Source organism: Malaclemys terrapin, chromosome 14 (assembly GCF_027887155.1).
Source record: "Malaclemys terrapin pileata isolate rMalTer1 chromosome 14, rMalTer1.hap1, whole genome shotgun sequence".
In the NCBI taxonomy this organism is placed as follows: domain Eukaryota; kingdom Metazoa; phylum Chordata; order Testudines; family Emydidae; genus Malaclemys; species Malaclemys terrapin.
The window spans coordinates 13,187,996-13,205,790 of record NC_071518.1 but is presented as its reverse complement, the minus strand read 5'-3'; the positions used below and the strand labels follow the sequence as shown (position 1 = coordinate 13,205,790).

The window sequence follows — 17,795 nt, the reverse complement described above, 5'->3', positions numbered from 1 at the left end:
AAAAGTTTTGCTAACTCTTCTGAGAAAAGCGTTCTACTGATGGGACTTGTGAGTAACCCATAATGGAATCGGATGGGGAACAAAGGACCTGGTATAAGACAGTGACTTGGAATAATTAAATGTGAGCAGAGGCTGAAGGCAGCCTTAGAAAAGAAAATAAGAGCGATGCAGCAAATATATGTGGAGATGAAGGACACTCATTTAAAGATCACTTAAGCAGAATATGAAAAGGCTAAGATGCATAGTGGCTTATTTCAGAGACAGCTAACGTTTGAAGGCATTGGGGAAACAGAAGGAACTAGGTTTCCTCTCCTCCTCAGGCAGAGTAGATCATCAGACTCCATTCCCACACCCGTTACGCACAACCCCACCTTCTTTCTCTGAAGCTTTAATTACTGCAGTTTGGAGGCATCTCTGAGGAGATTACAGATATCTGCACATATAGAAGAGCCAATCCTTCGGACCTACCATAGGCAAAACTCATATCTACTTCAAAGGGAGCGAACTATGCATACTGTAAAGGCATGAGGGCAGCAATTATGAGACTCAGCGCTGAATTAATCCATCGTGGTAAATTATTTATTTAGTGAATTTCACTTCTCCTTGGTTTTGACTTTCTGCATTTAAAATAATCATTCATTAGTCTAAATTATTTGCCAAACAATTTTGGCTGAATAGCCTTGGTTTGTAGATTGGGTGTCAGCAGTTTGCTGTGAATATATGATAGTCAAACTTTGAGCTGCCTTGCTTAGTTTTGACTGGACATGTAGGTCACGTGATATGTTTCCACTCCCTGAGTGGAAAGAGTGTATCTCTTAAAAGCATGTGAATACTCATGCTTATTAATTCAAAATTTATTTTTCATAATGCTTCTCCCACCTTGGTTTAAAATTCTCTATTTTCATGAATAGTCCTGCCAGTAAACTCATTTTCTGGACTTTTCCTAGAAATTAAACATCAAAGGAACATGAAGACATTCTATGTGAATTCATTAAAAAAATTGAATGGATATTTGCAGATTTATTTATTTTTTTTACAATATAACTCAACTCTGACTATGTTCAACCTCAATTCTGTTCCCCTTTTTTGTTCTGTAATGGAAATAACCTGCTAGGAGTATATACTGTTGATTTTATATATAGTTTAATATGTATAATAAAGATTTGGAAAGGAAAATAATCTCAGGCTCATAATGTCAGAATTCTATATGTTTTATCATAGTATGGTGTGTGGATGGGGTAGACGAATATTTTAATGAATGAACAATCTGTTTGGTGTTCTGAACTGTGCTGATTCTATAGGGTAAGTTTATGTACGAGAATGTAGACCTTACACATTCGTATATTGAACTGTAAGTGTAGCAACTAACACATGTAGCTTGTTTTTTGTTAGTCAATTTGTACACAACAACAAAAGACAAAATGAAACTGCCCATACCAAATAATCATCAGGAAATATTCTATGAGGAACGTGGAGTAATCTACAAGAGGAAATATCACACATCTTATTCCAAAGAGCATGAAAAATAATTCTGAAGAGTAGCCTCAGCATTCCACACTGTCAATTTTCAGTTCTCGTACAGTAGAGATCAATGAAAACCTCCCATGTCTATTCATGAATATGGAGTTTATTCAAAGGTGAGTAACAGACTCTATTTTCACTGTCTTTTAGTGCACTGGTCCAGTCAGCTGTACCTTGGAGGGATTTTCTTTAGCTCTCTCTAAGGAAAGTCCATGGGGATCAAAAGTGGTCTTGGTCTTAGTCTGTGAAGAACCCACCAAAATTCTTGTCAGAAAATAAGTCTAGTGGTCTTGTCAAATTCATACTGGGATGCCTTGTCATTTGGAAATAGGCCTTAAAGTTCTCCTCTTTAGTGCATGAAGGGAGAAAATCATTCAATACTGTTCACTTTGATGTATAATCAAAGCAGTAGGGCTATCTTTGATTAATTTCAGTCACACAGGGCTTGATCCAAAACACATTAAAGTCATTGAAAGAATTTCTGTTGACTTCAGTAGGCTTTGGATAAGTCCCATAATCCAAAAGCACACATGCCAACTTGAAGGCAAGCACATCAAATTTCTGCTCTCTGATTTCCAGGCTTATAAGCAAATAATGATCAGTCCATTGCTGATCGTGGGGCCAAGAGTAGGCCAAAAGCAAGCAGCCTTAGCCCTTTGTAAACTCTTTGTGATTACCAGCAACGCTCTGCCTCTTTGAGGCTTTCCTGTTGGGCCATCTGTACTCAATTATCTTATTCGCTAACACACAGGAATTGCTACACTACAACAGAATTGCAGGAGTATATCTATCACATCAAGCCAAAGGAAATACAAATTCAGCTCACAATACATAAAACGGGTGGGATGGGGGTTTAATATTTCCCCCTAAAGTCCTCGTTCTCTTTGAGTTTAGTGATTATTTCTGGTGGTCATCCTAAGAATAGATTCTCCTGGTTATTGACATAACTGCCAACACATACAGTGTACAAAATACTTCCAGCTCCTAGGCAATCAATGGGGATATTTCTTACACTGGCAGCCTGTAAATCCCACAGCATGAGCCAGCCTTATCCCTGGTGTTAACACCCTTTTCACAAAGACAAGAGCTGAAACAATCATCCAGCTATAATTGACATCTGCATCCCCATTATTCAAACAAGACATCTTTGTTCCAAGTCATTTTTAATATCCAAGCTGACATTCCTCAGCAAATGTTTTCCTTTGAGGGAACAGGTTAGAGTTTGTGTGAATGTGACTTTATCTTCTTAGTCTGAGCTGTCATGTTGATTGATCCCATCTGATTGATCTTAACTAAGCCATACCTGTGGTATCTCTATCAATTAGTTCTATTACAAATCGTGTGGTTATCTGCATGCTGGCTGGATCCCTGCCAACTGGAACAATGCTGTGCTCAGTGCCTCACTGCCAGAAGTTGTTCAGAACCTGGAAGGTCTTAAGAGAAAAACACAGATGATGAAGAGGCGAGAAGGTATGATGTAGGAGAAAAGATTACGTTAACTATGTGCATCAAGGCAGAGCAACACCTGAGGAGTAGAGCTGGTTGCCTGTCATTTGTTGAATTATTTCATAAACCTTGCCATTGTTCGTTGGATGAATTATTTGATGAATAAGTGTTTGCAACATTCACCCACCTCTGCTAAGGAGGGATGTAATCCTGCATGGGTATTTGGAGAAAGTAAACCCCAAGGACGGAGAAGAATTCCTTTGGATGCTTAGAGTTAAAGCCATCAATCTCTTTCTCCACTGGTTTTGGCTGTCAACCAAAGAGTAAAACCATTAAAAACAGAACCGATTCCTTACACCATCTCCTTCCCCAATGGCCATAACATGCACCCACGCGTGAGCACACACCCACACCCCTTTCTGTAGTTATTTGCAGGGAATCCAGTAGCCTGCTAACCAGCTTTGTCCACTCACTCCTCTTTGGCTGACTTCCTTCCCCACGCCTGGAATTTCAGTGGGTGGCCTATTGGCCATTTCATGTCTCCATGCTAGATTCTCCCTAGGCTGTCCCTCCCACGATTTCTGTTGGCAGGTGTGCGCTGAAGTGCAGGATTCCTACCCATCCTCCCCCAACCTTTCTGCAGCACGGCTACCAGAAAGGATTCTTCATCCACAGCTAGAGTGACCCTAATTGGGGGCCTGAGAGGCCCCCAGACTGCACCATGAAGTAATGGAGATTCTGATAAAACATCTGGATCCTGTATGTGTGTCTGTGGGGGAGGTCCCATGGCTTTCAAAGGAGGATGACTAGCCTCACTGTTTGAAAATGGCAAGTTATGTGATGTTTAAAGGGGATGTGAATCTGTGCGAACTAAACCAGCCAGTGCTTATTCCTGCAAACCAAAGCCAATAGGGGAATGGAGGCTGCAGAGCAATTCGCTGAGGAGGTTTGGCTTTGTCTCCTTTAAGCTCTGCCAGGCTGTTCTGCTCCAGTGCAGGCTCAGAGTCATTCTGTCCTCACCTCCTTCACAGCAGCACTAGAGATCTGACTCACCTCATCTCCGGGGAGAGCGTTCAGCTCTTGCAATGCAGCTTAACTGACTTTTTCTCTCTCTCTAGTTTTTTTCCAAAAGGAGCAGCCTTTCCAAGAGGCTGCAGAACGTTCCATCGGCACGGCAATGAGGCAAAACGAGATGTATGTAACACTGCAGTAGGGCTCCAGAGACCAAATCTGTTCAAAGCCTGAGTAAACGGGCCTCAGGAGATCTCCGAAGGGACAATGGGAAACATCCTTCCCCCGCCACAAAATGGTGCAGAACACTCATGGTGCCGCTGCAGCCATGACTTTTAGAGCAGTTATGGCTGCCACTCCACCCTAGACATTGAAGGTTTGACAGGTGGAGATGTAGCCACATCTTTCCTCTGCTTGGCTATGGGCAGAGTCACACCAGAGCACTGGTCTGTGCCACACAGGAGCTGGGAATCCCTCTGCATAGTCACTCCATGGCAGTTCCTTGTGGGGGGCAGGCCCTCCAGAGTGGTGGCTTATAAGTGGGGTGAGGTAGATTAACCCTCTACATAGCAGAAGGCCCCCTAGGTACTTTGGACAAGGGGGACAAAAGGCCAGAACCAAAGGGTTAACAAATCCCACAATATTTGGTGTTTCTCTTAAAACCCCTGCTCCTGGAGTCATGTGATTGTGAGTCTCTTAGCTGCCCTTTAAAGAGAGAAAAGTAAGATTTTAGCCCTCATGGTTGCAGCGAAAAGCAGAAAAATGTGACCCAAGTAAAACCAAAGAGCTCCAAAATAGAAGGCAAAGGAAACGAACCCAGTTAAAATCTCATGGTTTTTGACCCAGCCTCAAGATTATTGGGAGGGGAGGGGCAGAGAAGGATTGACTCCTTATTTTTGAGCATCTGAGGTTAGCAATGCTGCCACCATCTAGCCGGGCTGCAGTGTGGCAAGCCAGCCTGCCAGGGATTAATGGTTGGAGAACAGAGGCCGCAGAATCCAGCTGCCATGCATAAAAAAGGGGAAGAGGAAAAGGAGGAGCCTGGGGGGGAATTATGGTCCACAGCTGAGAGGGAAAGAGGGTGTTCTACTGCATCCTGGAAAAGGGAGGGAGCTTTGTCTTGCCCGCTTGCAGCCTGGAAATGGGAAGGCTTCGACCTGGATACAATTAACCTTTGCTCTAGGAGCCTCTGGTGCTGAGTGGGGAAGCTGGAGCTTCAACACAGTACAGTGAGTCTGAAAAAACAACTGGGCTGGAAAAAAGTAGTGAGACAAGAAGTAAGGGAGGCAGTTGTAGCACATAGTTGGGCAGAGAGAGCTCAGTCCTATCAGGTGACAAATCTGCTCTGAGAGCTGTGCAAGCATTCATAGTGCCCATGACCTCACCTCCTGCTCATCACCACTCCCCATTCTAACCTCAGGCGCGCTCTTCCATTCCCAGTGCTTCTGCTGTGCAGCAATCAATCAGCCCCTGGCAACCTACAACCCTTTCAGAAACTGCTCTGCCTCTACGAAGGAAATGCATTGCTTTTCTGTCAGACCAGAGCCACTTCCCCACCAAGTATCATTGTCTTGATGAGCTGCAGTTTGCAATACAGACGACTGCATATTCCTCTACTTGACAACCCCCACCCCCAAACATACATCACATTACTTAGGGTGTGTCTTCCCTGCAGAAGGGAGCATGCTTCCCAGAATGGGTAGACAGATGTGCTTGAGCTAGCACACTCAAAATACCAGTGTAGCCAGGGGTAGCACAGGCAACGACGCGGGCTAGCTAGCCACGCACGTACCCAGGGGTCTGGACAGGATTTTACCCAAGCTGCCCCCAGCTGTATTGCACGCATCTGTCTATCTGCTCTGGGAAGCACATCTCCAGCTGCAATGTAGACATACCCTCAAGGAATAAAGTGCAGCTTTAGCTGGTGCAGCATCTCCATGTCAGAGCAAACTGTTCAGCTACCTGCAAAGCTACACCCACTAACAAAACCACGTTATTTATAGTGAATGCCTGTACAGTGGTTATGCATATATAGCCTGGAGTCCACTGAATAGCTGTGAGGCTGCCCTCGCACTAGGTGACTGGACAACTGAGGTCCTCCACGTGAAACACAGGCAATGCTTTGTGAAACCCCGGGGGGATCAAGTAGAAGACAGGCCTTACGTACCTACCACAATATAGGCATCGTACTATGAAAAGGAACGATGTCAGATGCACAGGATTTTACAGAGATTCCAGCAGGAGAGGACATTGCTTTTAATACTAACACGAAGGAGAATGGATGGTGACTGAAGTGTTTTTCCTTCTCATTCCCCATCAATGTCAGTTTGCTTTGGCAGATTAGTTCTCTGTTATTTCACTCTCGTTGCTATTTTTTCCCTCCAGGGCCTTCATTTCACATGTGGGTTTGGAATTGAATTGCTCATGACTCACCAGTAACCTTATTATTTTCCATGTAAAAGGCAGCATTTCCTTCAACAGTGCATTTTGGTTCCACTGTTATGTTCCATTCTAGAAGGGGTCAATGAGGCTAAGGGACTTGCCCGGGGCCACACATTAAGTCAGTAGTACAGATGGGAATAGACTCAAGAGCTCCCTGGTTCCCCCCAGCCATTCTTGAGAAGGTCATAGCTGCCCTTTGAATTTAGCCCTTCTGCTAACTGGAAGGTATTGCTGGAAACTATGCTCTGAGTTGAAAGTTGCACTCAAAGTCTGTAAGTTGCATCTGGAGAGCAAAGAATGAAATAACTTACCCTAGACTTAGTTTAGAAACAATAGGCTAAATTCTTTACTTACACACATTGAATGGGATGGCTTGGTGCTGAATTTGGCATTTATTACCTAACTACCCCCATTTTTGCTGTCCTTTCTGACAGTCACAACAGGGTGGGCTTGAGCACACTACCTCCCTAGGTGTTCTGGGTAAAGAGGGGCCAAAGCTGGAACCCCAGTTCCAACATGGCCAGACTTTGGCAAAGTTTGGATTCAAATCAGACCTCAGCTCCAAGCTTCCTGGCTTGTCCCTATAGTGTGAGGTTTACTGAACTGTTGCAAAGTGTTTGTAGCTCCTCAGATGGAAAATAGCATTATATATTGAAATGTAAAATATTAACACTATAATGTCTTTAATCCCAAAGAATTACATATAGCACTATTGAAATGATTCCATGTGTATATGAAATGGTGCAGAGCATGGCAGTCATGGGAAGGGTACATATTGCCCAAAGGTGTCAGACTAAATTTTTGTCCTACAAAAGTGCCCAGGGAACTTTGATCTGCACACAGTCACCTGTTTGGCATTAGATACCAATGACAATAGATACCCATTCAGTAAAGACAAGTGAAAAGTACTACACTTGGGAAGAAAAACATCAAATGCACAATTACAAAATGGGGAATAACTGGCTACGTAGTAGTGCTGTTGAAAAGGGTCTGGGGGTTATAGTGGATCACAAATTGAAGATCAGTCAACAATGTGATGAAGTTATAAAAAAGGCTAATATCATTCTGGTGTATATTAACAGGAGTGTAAGACACTGGAGGTAATTGTCCTGTTCTACTCAGCTCTGGTGAGTAGAATAGTAGTGAGTAGCGCTGGAGTAGTGTATCACACTTCAGGAAAGATGTGGACAAATTACAGAGAGTCCACAGGGAGGAAACAACAAAAAAATGTTAAAAGGTTTAGAAAACCAGACTTATGAGAAAAGATTTTAAAAAACTGGGCATGTTTAGTCTTGAGAAAACAATATTCAGGGACTGATAATAGTCTTCAAATATGTTAAGGGCCGTTATAAAGAGGATGGTCGTCAATTGTTCTCCATGTGCACTGAAGGTAGGACAAGAAGTAATGGGCTTAATGTGTAGCAAAAGAGATTTAGGTTTGATCTGAGGAAAAATGTTCTGTCTATAAGGGGAGTTAAGTTCTGGAACACTCTTCCATGGGAGGTTGTGGAATCCCCATCACTGGAGTATTTTAAAGAACAGGTTAGACAAACACCTGTCAGGGATGGCCTAAGAATACATGGTCCTGCCTCAGCACAGAGGGCTGGACTAGAGGACCTCTCAAGGTCCTTCCAGACTGTGCTGCATGATATTGGCTTTACAGATTCACACAGTTCACTTGCAGGACACGGGTGTTATTTCAGCACTATCTAGGCAGCAGCGTTTGTGCTGGCATTGTGGCTTTAATTTAATAACAACACATAATATTTAATATGACTCCTGTGGAGATGGTTGAGCTTCCTTCTAACTCAACATTCCATCACTGAATAATGTTGTTTCACAGGGCTCTGTTTCTTAATCATCGGGCCAACAGAGCAAACACAGACCTAATAAAAAGAGTAATTATTATTATTATAATTATTAAGCTTCCTGCTTTATCCCCAATAAGATGGTAAATTAGGCCCAGTCTCGTTCCTACTGAAATAAATGGGAGTTTTGCTACTGGCTTTGCTGGAGAGAGGATCATTATTATGTTTTATTATAATGCATTTGTATTATTGTTGTGCCTGGGAGCACCAGTCATGGACCAGAACCCCATTGTGTTAGGCACTGTATAAACATAGAAAATAAAGATAATTTCTGCCCCAAAGATCTTACAATTTCCACTCAGTTGTTGTAGCTATAGTATTTATAATTCAGGGAACAACTGATTAATAATTAATTCCACGTGATCATTTTCCGTGAAAAATATTCAACATTGCATTGACTTGATTTTATTTACTGGTAATTCTCTGTTTTTCAGTAAAATATGTGTTAAGGTCAAATCCTGATGTTGGCAAAAGCTGGTTATTTTCCTTGAGGCTCCTGGACTAGTAGGTATTGGTTTCTGAGGAGCCACTGGGGCAAATTGTGAAGTAAGTGATGTATGAAACGGAAAATCCCTATACGGAGAATACAGATGTTACTTTGCAATCATTGCTGCACTGGTTCCTATGTGCTAAAGAGACTCTGCTCTATCAAAGACTGCAAAAATGCCAGCCAAGCCAGCTGCATTAAGCTCCCAAATGTAAAAGGCATTAGATATATAAAGCTAAGGAGCAAATACTTATCTTATAGGCTCAGTGCTGAGAGTATGAATTCATTAGCTCTTCCTTAGAATGATGGGTTTGTTTCTTAGAATTATGTTTTGCAAAGGGACTGTCTTGATAAAGACCATTCCTATATTCACACAGATCTTTCCAATGAGTAAAAAAGTAAGACTAGATGGTTAAATCCTGCTGGCGTCACTCAGACAAAACCCCTGTTGACTTCAGCGAAGATTTGGCTCATCAGAGCAAACCCTTCCCCCATACATCCTCCCCCTGAGGGAGGCCTTCTTGCAGCACAGCTGGGATGGTACCACCACATAAGGCTGATAGCAGGGAGGGGAAAGTCATGCAGTAGTAGTGTGCCCTTTTTTGGTATGGAGCCTGGCCATGCACACAAGGCATTTGGGGCTGGGCCAGGAAAGTGGCTGGGCCAGGAGAGTGGCTGCACCAAGGGGTCTCGCTGCATGCCTCCTCCAGCTCCTTCCACACTCCCGGGCCAGGGAGGCTGCTCCAGCCACCCCATGGTTTTGCTTAAGGATTCCTACTTCCTCCAAGATAGACCCCAGCATCCAGCCCAACAGCTTGGCCTGAGTCTTAGGGGGAGGCCTGCCTCATAATGATTTAAGATGTCTTCTGTAAATGTGGGTAACAACTTAAGCATCAAGTCTTGGCATGTGTGCACTCTCCCATAGCAGTATAGCGAGAGGCTCGGCAGACAAGTAACTTTGATCCAGCAACCACAGGGCTCATTAAAGGTTAGGCAACATAACCAGCCAGTCATATTGCCATATACTTATGGCACACGTGAACACTCTTGAAATCATGTCACAGCACTAGATTAAGTTGATTAACGAGCACTGAAATCAAGGCATTCGTTTGGGGAACAATATTAACAACAACAGAAAGCATTGCCTGCCTATTTTTTATTCCCATGTGTGAAATTTCTCTGGATCCCATGCTAAATGAAGGTGTTCATCCTTCTGGCTATCTCTGCAACCAGAGATCATGCACTGAAGAACTGTCTGGAGAATATACAATACAGCATAAGCCCAATGCTCCACTTACTGACACTGGTGTAAATCTGGAATGGTTCCTAAACCCCAGTGGAATTACCCTGGTGCAAACCAATGAGAAAAGAATCAGGCCTTTTCTGTTCAGTCTGGTGGGTTTAGCAGCACAAAATCATGGACTGAGACTCAGTTATTCCTAGGTCTCTTAAGCCATCTACTGGAAATGAGCATAAACTGCAATGCAAAAGAGCATGATAGCAACATATAATATAGGAGTACTTGTGGCACTTTAGAGACTAACAAATTTATTAGAGCATAAGCTTTCGTGGACTACAGCCCACTTCTTCGGATGCATATAGAATGGAACATATATTGAGGAGATATATATACACACATACAGAGTCCCCTACAGACTGAACCCATGGAGATAATGGGCTGTTACAGGATTCCTCCAGCTCTACCACAGAGACCAAACGTATAGACATTTCAGGGGCAAAGGAGCTAGGGATAAGGCAGTTTTCATGTCCTCCTTTCCCTGGCTAGCAGCTATTTTTGCCTGGTGCTTGCCTGGGCACCTTTTAGCCCGCATCCTGAGGGGATTATTTGTCTGTCAGTCATCACGCTTTTGTCTGACAGCACATCTAGTTTTCCTAAAACTTCAGATGAATCTTTCCTATCATGTACAATTGAATTGGCTGTCACAAAGACTTCTTCAGCCCCCATTTGTTTAAGTAATTCTAGAGTTGTCATAAATGCTGAAGTCTGTAAAGCAATGGAATTTCTGAAACAGCTTAATCCTATTCATCAATTAGTAGCCACAGTTCTCTCTGGTTTCCTACCACCACAGATGCTAGCTGCCTAGAAATCCAGCCACACAAGAGTTGTCAGCCACCAGGCAGTGCTGTCCCAGCTATCCAGTATGATAACTAAATGCCCAAGTTAGATTAAGCAAAGGGCAGTCACCAAGATTTTGAAAAGGCCCTCAAAGATTTGTGTATCATAAGGATAATCAGGAAAATTGAGGGTGTGCTTTTGATGTGGTATGTATATATTTATACTGTATAAATGTTCTGGGAACCTTCCATAGACCAGTGCATTTAAAATAAACTTGTAAGGATTGCCACCATAAAAGTCCATAGTGACCATAGCAGATGTGAAAATTAATAGGCAGCAGGTTTAAAACAAATAAAAGGAAGTTCTTCTTCATGCAGCGCACAGTCAACTTGTGGAACTCCTTGCCTGAGGAGGTTGTGAAGGCTAGGACTATAACAGAGTTTAAAAGAGAACTGGATAAATTCATGGTGGTTAAATCCATTAATGGCTATTAGCCAGGACAGGTAAGGAATGGTGTCCCTAGTCTCTGTCAGAGGGGAGATGGATGGCAGGAGAGAGATCACTTGATCATTGCCTGTTAGGTTCACTCCCTCTGGGGCACCTGGCATTGGCCACTGTCGGTAGACAGGATACTGGGCTAGATGGACCTTTGGTCTGACCTGGTACGGCCTTTCTTATGTTCTTATGTTCTTAAAATTGGAGAGAATATTATACACCTGAGCTTCCATGAGATGGCAGCATTTCCAAAAAGGAATATAATTTATAAATAGACAAATCGGGCTGTTAGTGAGAGCTATAGTAATCTATATAATAAGATTCCAGGAATGTCACTGGGTCCCGCCGAAGCCTAGCCTAGAATCTCCATTGAGTCTTGCTAAGAGTCCTAGTCCATTGTGTTATCAAAGATAACTCAACATATCACCATTCTTCCCCTACACCTGATTTTCTTGCAACAATTACATTGGTCATATGAGGGAGACTGCACAGATGCGGGGTTACTAGGTCCAACTGCCACCCATATAAATCAACACAACAAATCATCCCAGCAATGCCCCGAGACTTAAATCAACACAACCACCCACCCTACAGCACAATCAACATATACAATCCCAAACACACAGACTCCACCACCACAGCACACCCCCTCATTTGCCACTATGTAAATCCAAACAACAGCTATAAAAAGAAATTGGAACAAATCAAAGGCTATATTCTCCTTTATACTGATCCCCTTTACACCATTCTGGCCATGTGAAGGGACCTTGAAATGGGAGTAGATTACATTTACATCCATTCTAAGTCCCTGTTCCCCCTGACAGGGGCCTTAGGGTAAATGGGAATGTGATTCCTGATAGTTCACTGATGTATTTGTCAGCATTCTAGACACAATTGCCAGAGTTCTAGAATACTGAATGTATTGCTAAGGGTCTGACTCAATGCCCAGTGATGTCCCCTCCCCCCCCATTGGCATTATAATGGGGGACTGGCCTTTTAAGGTCAGAGGAGATAGCTTGAGATGGCAGCTACCCCATTCCATGTGTCCAGGAAAGTGAATGAAGCAGTCTCTGGGAGAGAGGAAGTTGGATCTGGGGAACAATTAATGACTGTGAGGAGGGGAAAGCTAGAGGAAAACCCAGACCACTGTTCCTTTAAGAGCCCCAGGACCATAATCCTTATACAGTGGGTGGAACAAGACTCACCTATCGCCGAGGCAACACAAACAGGTGTTTGGGATTATTAGACCCACCTGGAAAGGATTAAGGATTGGGCAGGGGACTGGGCAGGGGACTGGGCAGGTAATTTAAAAGAAGACTCCAAGCTCAGTCAAGGAGTTGCTGGAGGAAGCTGTGGCTGGGAGCCAAGAAAGAGCAAGAGTGCAGCTAGCCCCCGGCCCTGGGAGGAAGACTATAAAACACTGATCTAAAGGGGTGAGTTTGAAGAGTGGGGCAGCCAGGACTAAAACTGCACATTCCAGAAAGAGCTCTATGGAAACTCTGCACCTAGCAAAGGGTGAAAGAAGGATGGACTATATTGAATAAATTAGATCCCAAGAGAGGGGGGGAATACCTCATTTCTGTGAGTGGCTTATTTCTGAGAACCTCTGAGGGAAACTGTGGCAGAGTGCCTACAGGGCCATCCCAACCCATACTAGAGTGCCCTGGAATGGCATCTCCCTACAGTCATCAATGGGTGTTGGATCAGGCCTCTAGGCTCTAACTTCCATTGACCTCAAGGGAAATGGGGAACCTAAATACCTTTGTAGATCTGGGCCTTAGAGATGCTAGATGCCAAATTCAGCACAGCTAGATGTCATCCATGTTATGAATAGGGCTGGATTAAGGCAGTCCAGGGCCTAGGTATACCACACCTAGGCCCATTGGGTCTCCACCCCTGAGGCCCTCCCCCCACACCTTTGTCCAGTCCTATAGTGGGATTGGGTGGGGGCATTCCCTCTCAGAGAGGAAGGGGTAGTAGCATAGGACCCCTATAGCTTCAGCATCAAGGCCCCTCTTCTGGTCAGAACCAACAGGGGCAGCAGCAGGAGTCCCCACTTGCCCCTGGAGATGCAGCACCAGGGGGTCTCAGTACCTTCCAGCAGTGCATGAAGTGACATGTGGGTTCTTCCCTCATCCTCTCCCCAGAATTACAAGGGAAGGTTTTGTTTTGGTGGTTTCTTTTTATTTTTTTGTCTTGGAGTTAACACCCCATTGAGATGCAGGAGGCAACTCACACCTCTCAGAACTCTTGTGCTGTCTGCACACTTGGGCAGATGTCACTGCAGAGGTTTCATACAGGTCATGATGCCAGACTATGTGAAATGAAAGCTGAGATTCTGACCTCATCACATGACTCCAAAACTTGGGACCTGTACACCAATGTATAGTGGCTATGCGTCAAACCGGTGCTGGTTATAGCACGACTTGGCAACTTTTGGCATACAACATGCACCGTTTCCCACAGCCCCCATTAGCCTGGAGCGGCAAACCGCGGCCAGTGGGAGCTGCGATTGGCCGAAGCTGCAGACGCGGCAGGTAAACAAACCGGCCCAGCCTGCCAGGGGGCTTGCCCTGGCGGGCCACGTTCCAAAGGTTGCTGATCCCTGGGTTATAGGAACACTGAAAGCTGATGTCATCTATCCATCCAGTGATAGCCCTGAGCTGAAAGTTTGTGGTCTGTCTTGGCTGCCACAGGCAGGGCATTCAGTTCCCAATGAGCCAGAGGGATGCGGGGGAGGAGGGGTGTTTGTTTGTTCTCACTAACAATAACTCTTGCTGGCCAGGTAAGAACAGTAGGGTTGCTGGGACCCTGAATGGAACTCTAACAAACTCACAGCTGCGGAGAAATCTCAGACCTCATCTATTCCCTACATATCCCTGTGATCACATGAGCCTTACGGGTGTAACACAGGCCTGAAGAAGTCTGTGGTGCTAAGAGGTATGGATGATGTATTCTCTGTAGGATGTAGCTGCTAAAGGGAGAAATGACCACATACTTGAGAAGACTTGCTCTTAAATCTTAAATAAAAGTCCATAGTGACCAAATCCCATGTGGGAAAGCAGTCCAAACAAACCAGCACATTTATCTCACTCTGGCTGGACCTACGGCAAGCTGCACTGTTAAGTAAGCTGCTCATGAGGGGGAGTTCACAAGGATAATATCCCACCAGATTTCATGAACATGTGCATATGTGACTAGCTGTCCTCTGTCTCACTTACTGAAGCTAAACGTTCATTCCCGCCTCTTTGCCTGGAACTTGCCTATCTGTGGAAGAATAGCAGCAATGCCAGGCCGGGACAATTCTGAGACAGAAAAAACAAAACTTCATGAGTCTGAAATTCTCAGATCATTTCCTGGAAGGGAAAGAGAGCACCACACATTACAGGGGAGAAATTAACACAATGGGTCATCCTTGCTTATTTAAAATAAAAATTAAAAAATAAAAAAACAACTAGGTCTAAACAAACTGAGGTGCCGCCAATAATTCCCCAGCAAGCCTGGAATCTTTGCCAAGTCAGAATGGGCAGCATTTTAAAAGACTCCCTTCAGCTTCTTCACTGTACCTGGAATGCAAAGAAACAGAGGTTTTACTTTTAATCCTAACTCTCCTTCTCCTTAAAGAAGACAAAACAAAGTTCCATTTTATCTTTAACAAACAAAGAGGGTATAATTCAGCCTTCCCCAAAAATGCCGGATTTAAAAAATGTAAAAATTGGGGGTTTGGGACAGAAAACCCAAACCACATCCTGTGCATGAGGTCTCCAGTCTGCAGGAGTTTGTTTGGGTATTCAGCTCCATTTGAATACTTCACATATTAATCAGCAGAGAAATGTTTTGATGGAAAATTACTTCTGGTGTTTTTCCTCTCCAACTACATAGCACACGAGTTCAGGGACAGTCTGCAGAATGGTCACTTAATTGTGCAGTCAGGGCCCCAATGAGAAATTAGTTGTGTGATTTAACCACTAAAATGTTTGCTTCAACCAAGAAAAAAAATATTTAGTGCATTAAAACTGGCTGAAGTAGAAAATGGAAGCCATTGATTGAAGATTTCAGCAAGTTCTATGGAAATAACAATGCATTTTATATGGTTAAAAATACTCATTTTATTTGTGAGTGAATTCTCTTCTGGAACACGATGTACTAAAATATGTCCTTTTTGACATTACACTATAGGGTTTAGCCTAACAAAACCAGTGTTGGAATTATTATTTATGCAGGATATTACCACAATACTAATTTAACCATAAAAATTCCTTGAAGTCCAAAGGCCAAATGGTATTTTATACAATTGCTCTAAACATGCCTTTAAAAAGCCTAAATATTAAGCAATTTACTACATCTAAACAGTGACACAACATTTACAAGCATTTGATCAAGATACAAGCGGGCTAAACCGAGGGGTGCTTAGACCCATGTTGGTACACTCCAGAGTGGCCAGGCAGATATTAGCAATGAACCCTTTAAGAGTTAACTTTTTTATACTCTGCAACAAACAAGTGATGTCATCCCCAAATACTGATTTCAGATTAAAACCAATTGGAGACAGTTCACCCTTATTATCAGTCTTAATCCAGATAAAACTTACAACCTCCTTTCTTCTCAAGGCCTTTCGTCCCCTCCTTCTTATTGACCAATAGTTTTTCCATTGCACCTAGGTTCACATAGGCTGCAACAGTGGTGTATGAGTTGGACGGACCATACTGGTTTATTTGAAGACAGATTCTCTTTGTCTTATTTAAAACCATTTGCAGCCACCCCTATTGGTCACATGCCTTCTTTTCACAAACTTCCCCTTATTCCATTAGTTATTCTTTGAACCAGATGTCCTCTCTACTTCACTCCTTCCGGCCTTATATCTAATTATTTTCAAGGCCTTCCTTCTACTTACTATTCAGGGCCTTTCTTTACAACCCATTTTCTTAACCAAACTTAAATTAACCCTAATTCTTTAATTTAATATTTTTCCTGTAGAATGTGACGGTGGTACTGCATTGCGATTAATATTCACATTTGGCTTTTAAAAATAGGTTTATTTAGCAAAATCCAGTAAAATATCTAAGCAGAACCTATGGTATGATGGGACAAATCCTTCGATATGCTGAGTATACTCAACCCTGACTGCAAACTTCAAGGGGCATTGAAAGGCATCAGCACTCTGAAGATTTAGGCCCTACATTTGTCTGAAGGATACCATAATAAATTTGAGATATGGGGAAAATTTAAAATACAGTGAGTCAGAGAAAATATGAGTGCCAAACAAGACCCATCAGGCACCTCCAGCACATCCCTTGCCCGCGCCGCTTCCCGCCTCCCCCATTGGCCTGGGATGGCAAACCGCAGCCAGTGGGGGCCACGATCGGCCGAACCTGCCGCGTCAGCAGGTAAATAAACTGGCCCGGCCCGCTAGGGTGCTTACCCTGGCGAGCCGCGTGCCAAACGTTGCCGACCCCTGGTCTAGACTCTAGAATCTAGAGTAATACAGGACACTGGGATCATGTAGTAATTTTCAGTGCAATGAAGTTTGAGAACCCCTGCTATATTCTGACTATTCAAGAGAATTGGAGGAATAAGGATACAATACTCTAGGCCACTTAGGACAGTGATAGTTGCCTTAGAAAAGGCTCAAATATGGGACCTTATGTGTGACACAAAATATTCATGCAAGAAACTTAAAATGAAAGAATCTAAGAGTATTTTAAATTAGTGCCCATAACTCTTCATCTAGCCGGTGTCTGTGTTCAGGGTCTTTCTAGTCTTCAGTGTATGAGCAGACAAATTCCTGTTATGCATCCTACCTTGTGTAGTAAAAATCCTGCTCCCCCTCTATCTCTAGTACATAGCACAGTCTTCTTTTTAACTAGAAAATTTCCCTTGGAAAGAATGGGTTAACATGACAGGAAAGAAGATTAGACATCTCACCCTCCCTGCGCAAACCCAGAATATAGCTGATCACATTTACAAAACCTCACACACTAGGAGGTTGATCCATACCTTTTCCAAATGTACAGCTTCATTTAGTCAGTATCCATGTGCTGCTTCCTAGTTCTGGGATTTCAGCCATAATCCCTCCTTATGCTTGCTTGGTCTGAGCTCAGATCTTTTAAAGAGGCACTTACAAGGCTTTTGGGGACTGGGGAAATTGAAACATACAGTAGTTTTCCAAGCATGACTTCAGTGACTTGAAGAGTTTGCAAACCTGTTACATTTAACTGAAACAAGTACTGTATATGTTATCCAGTGTACTCCGTGCTTTCTACCTTGGATAGTCATGAAATGACATTTGGAGAGAGAACTATGATAGGGAAAGAGACTTCACTCTCAGCTTTATATTATCTACTTTTATCTACCATGTTAGTTCCTCAGGTTGTGCCACTTGAAATTCCAGAGGTTGGCAGCGGCTCAGTGTAATTCTTGACAGCTTTCAGATTCTCTCTACAACAGA

The 17,795-nt window shown here is 43.3% G+C and overlaps 1 long non-coding RNA gene across 1 annotated transcript; it reads right to left on the bottom strand.

Moving 5' to 3' along the window:
• Nucleotides 1-1,007: 1,007 nt before the first annotated feature.
• On the bottom strand, nucleotides 1,008-17,399 carry LOC128849037 (uncharacterized). Its single transcript, XR_008447152.1, has 4 exons — nucleotides 17,345-17,399; nucleotides 14,569-14,652; nucleotides 3,155-3,276; nucleotides 1,008-2,954 (listed from the first exon to the last, which is right to left on the bottom strand). It is a non-coding gene; the product is annotated as an uncharacterized LOC128849037 (long non-coding RNA).
• Nucleotides 17,400-17,795: the final 396 nt, after the last annotated feature.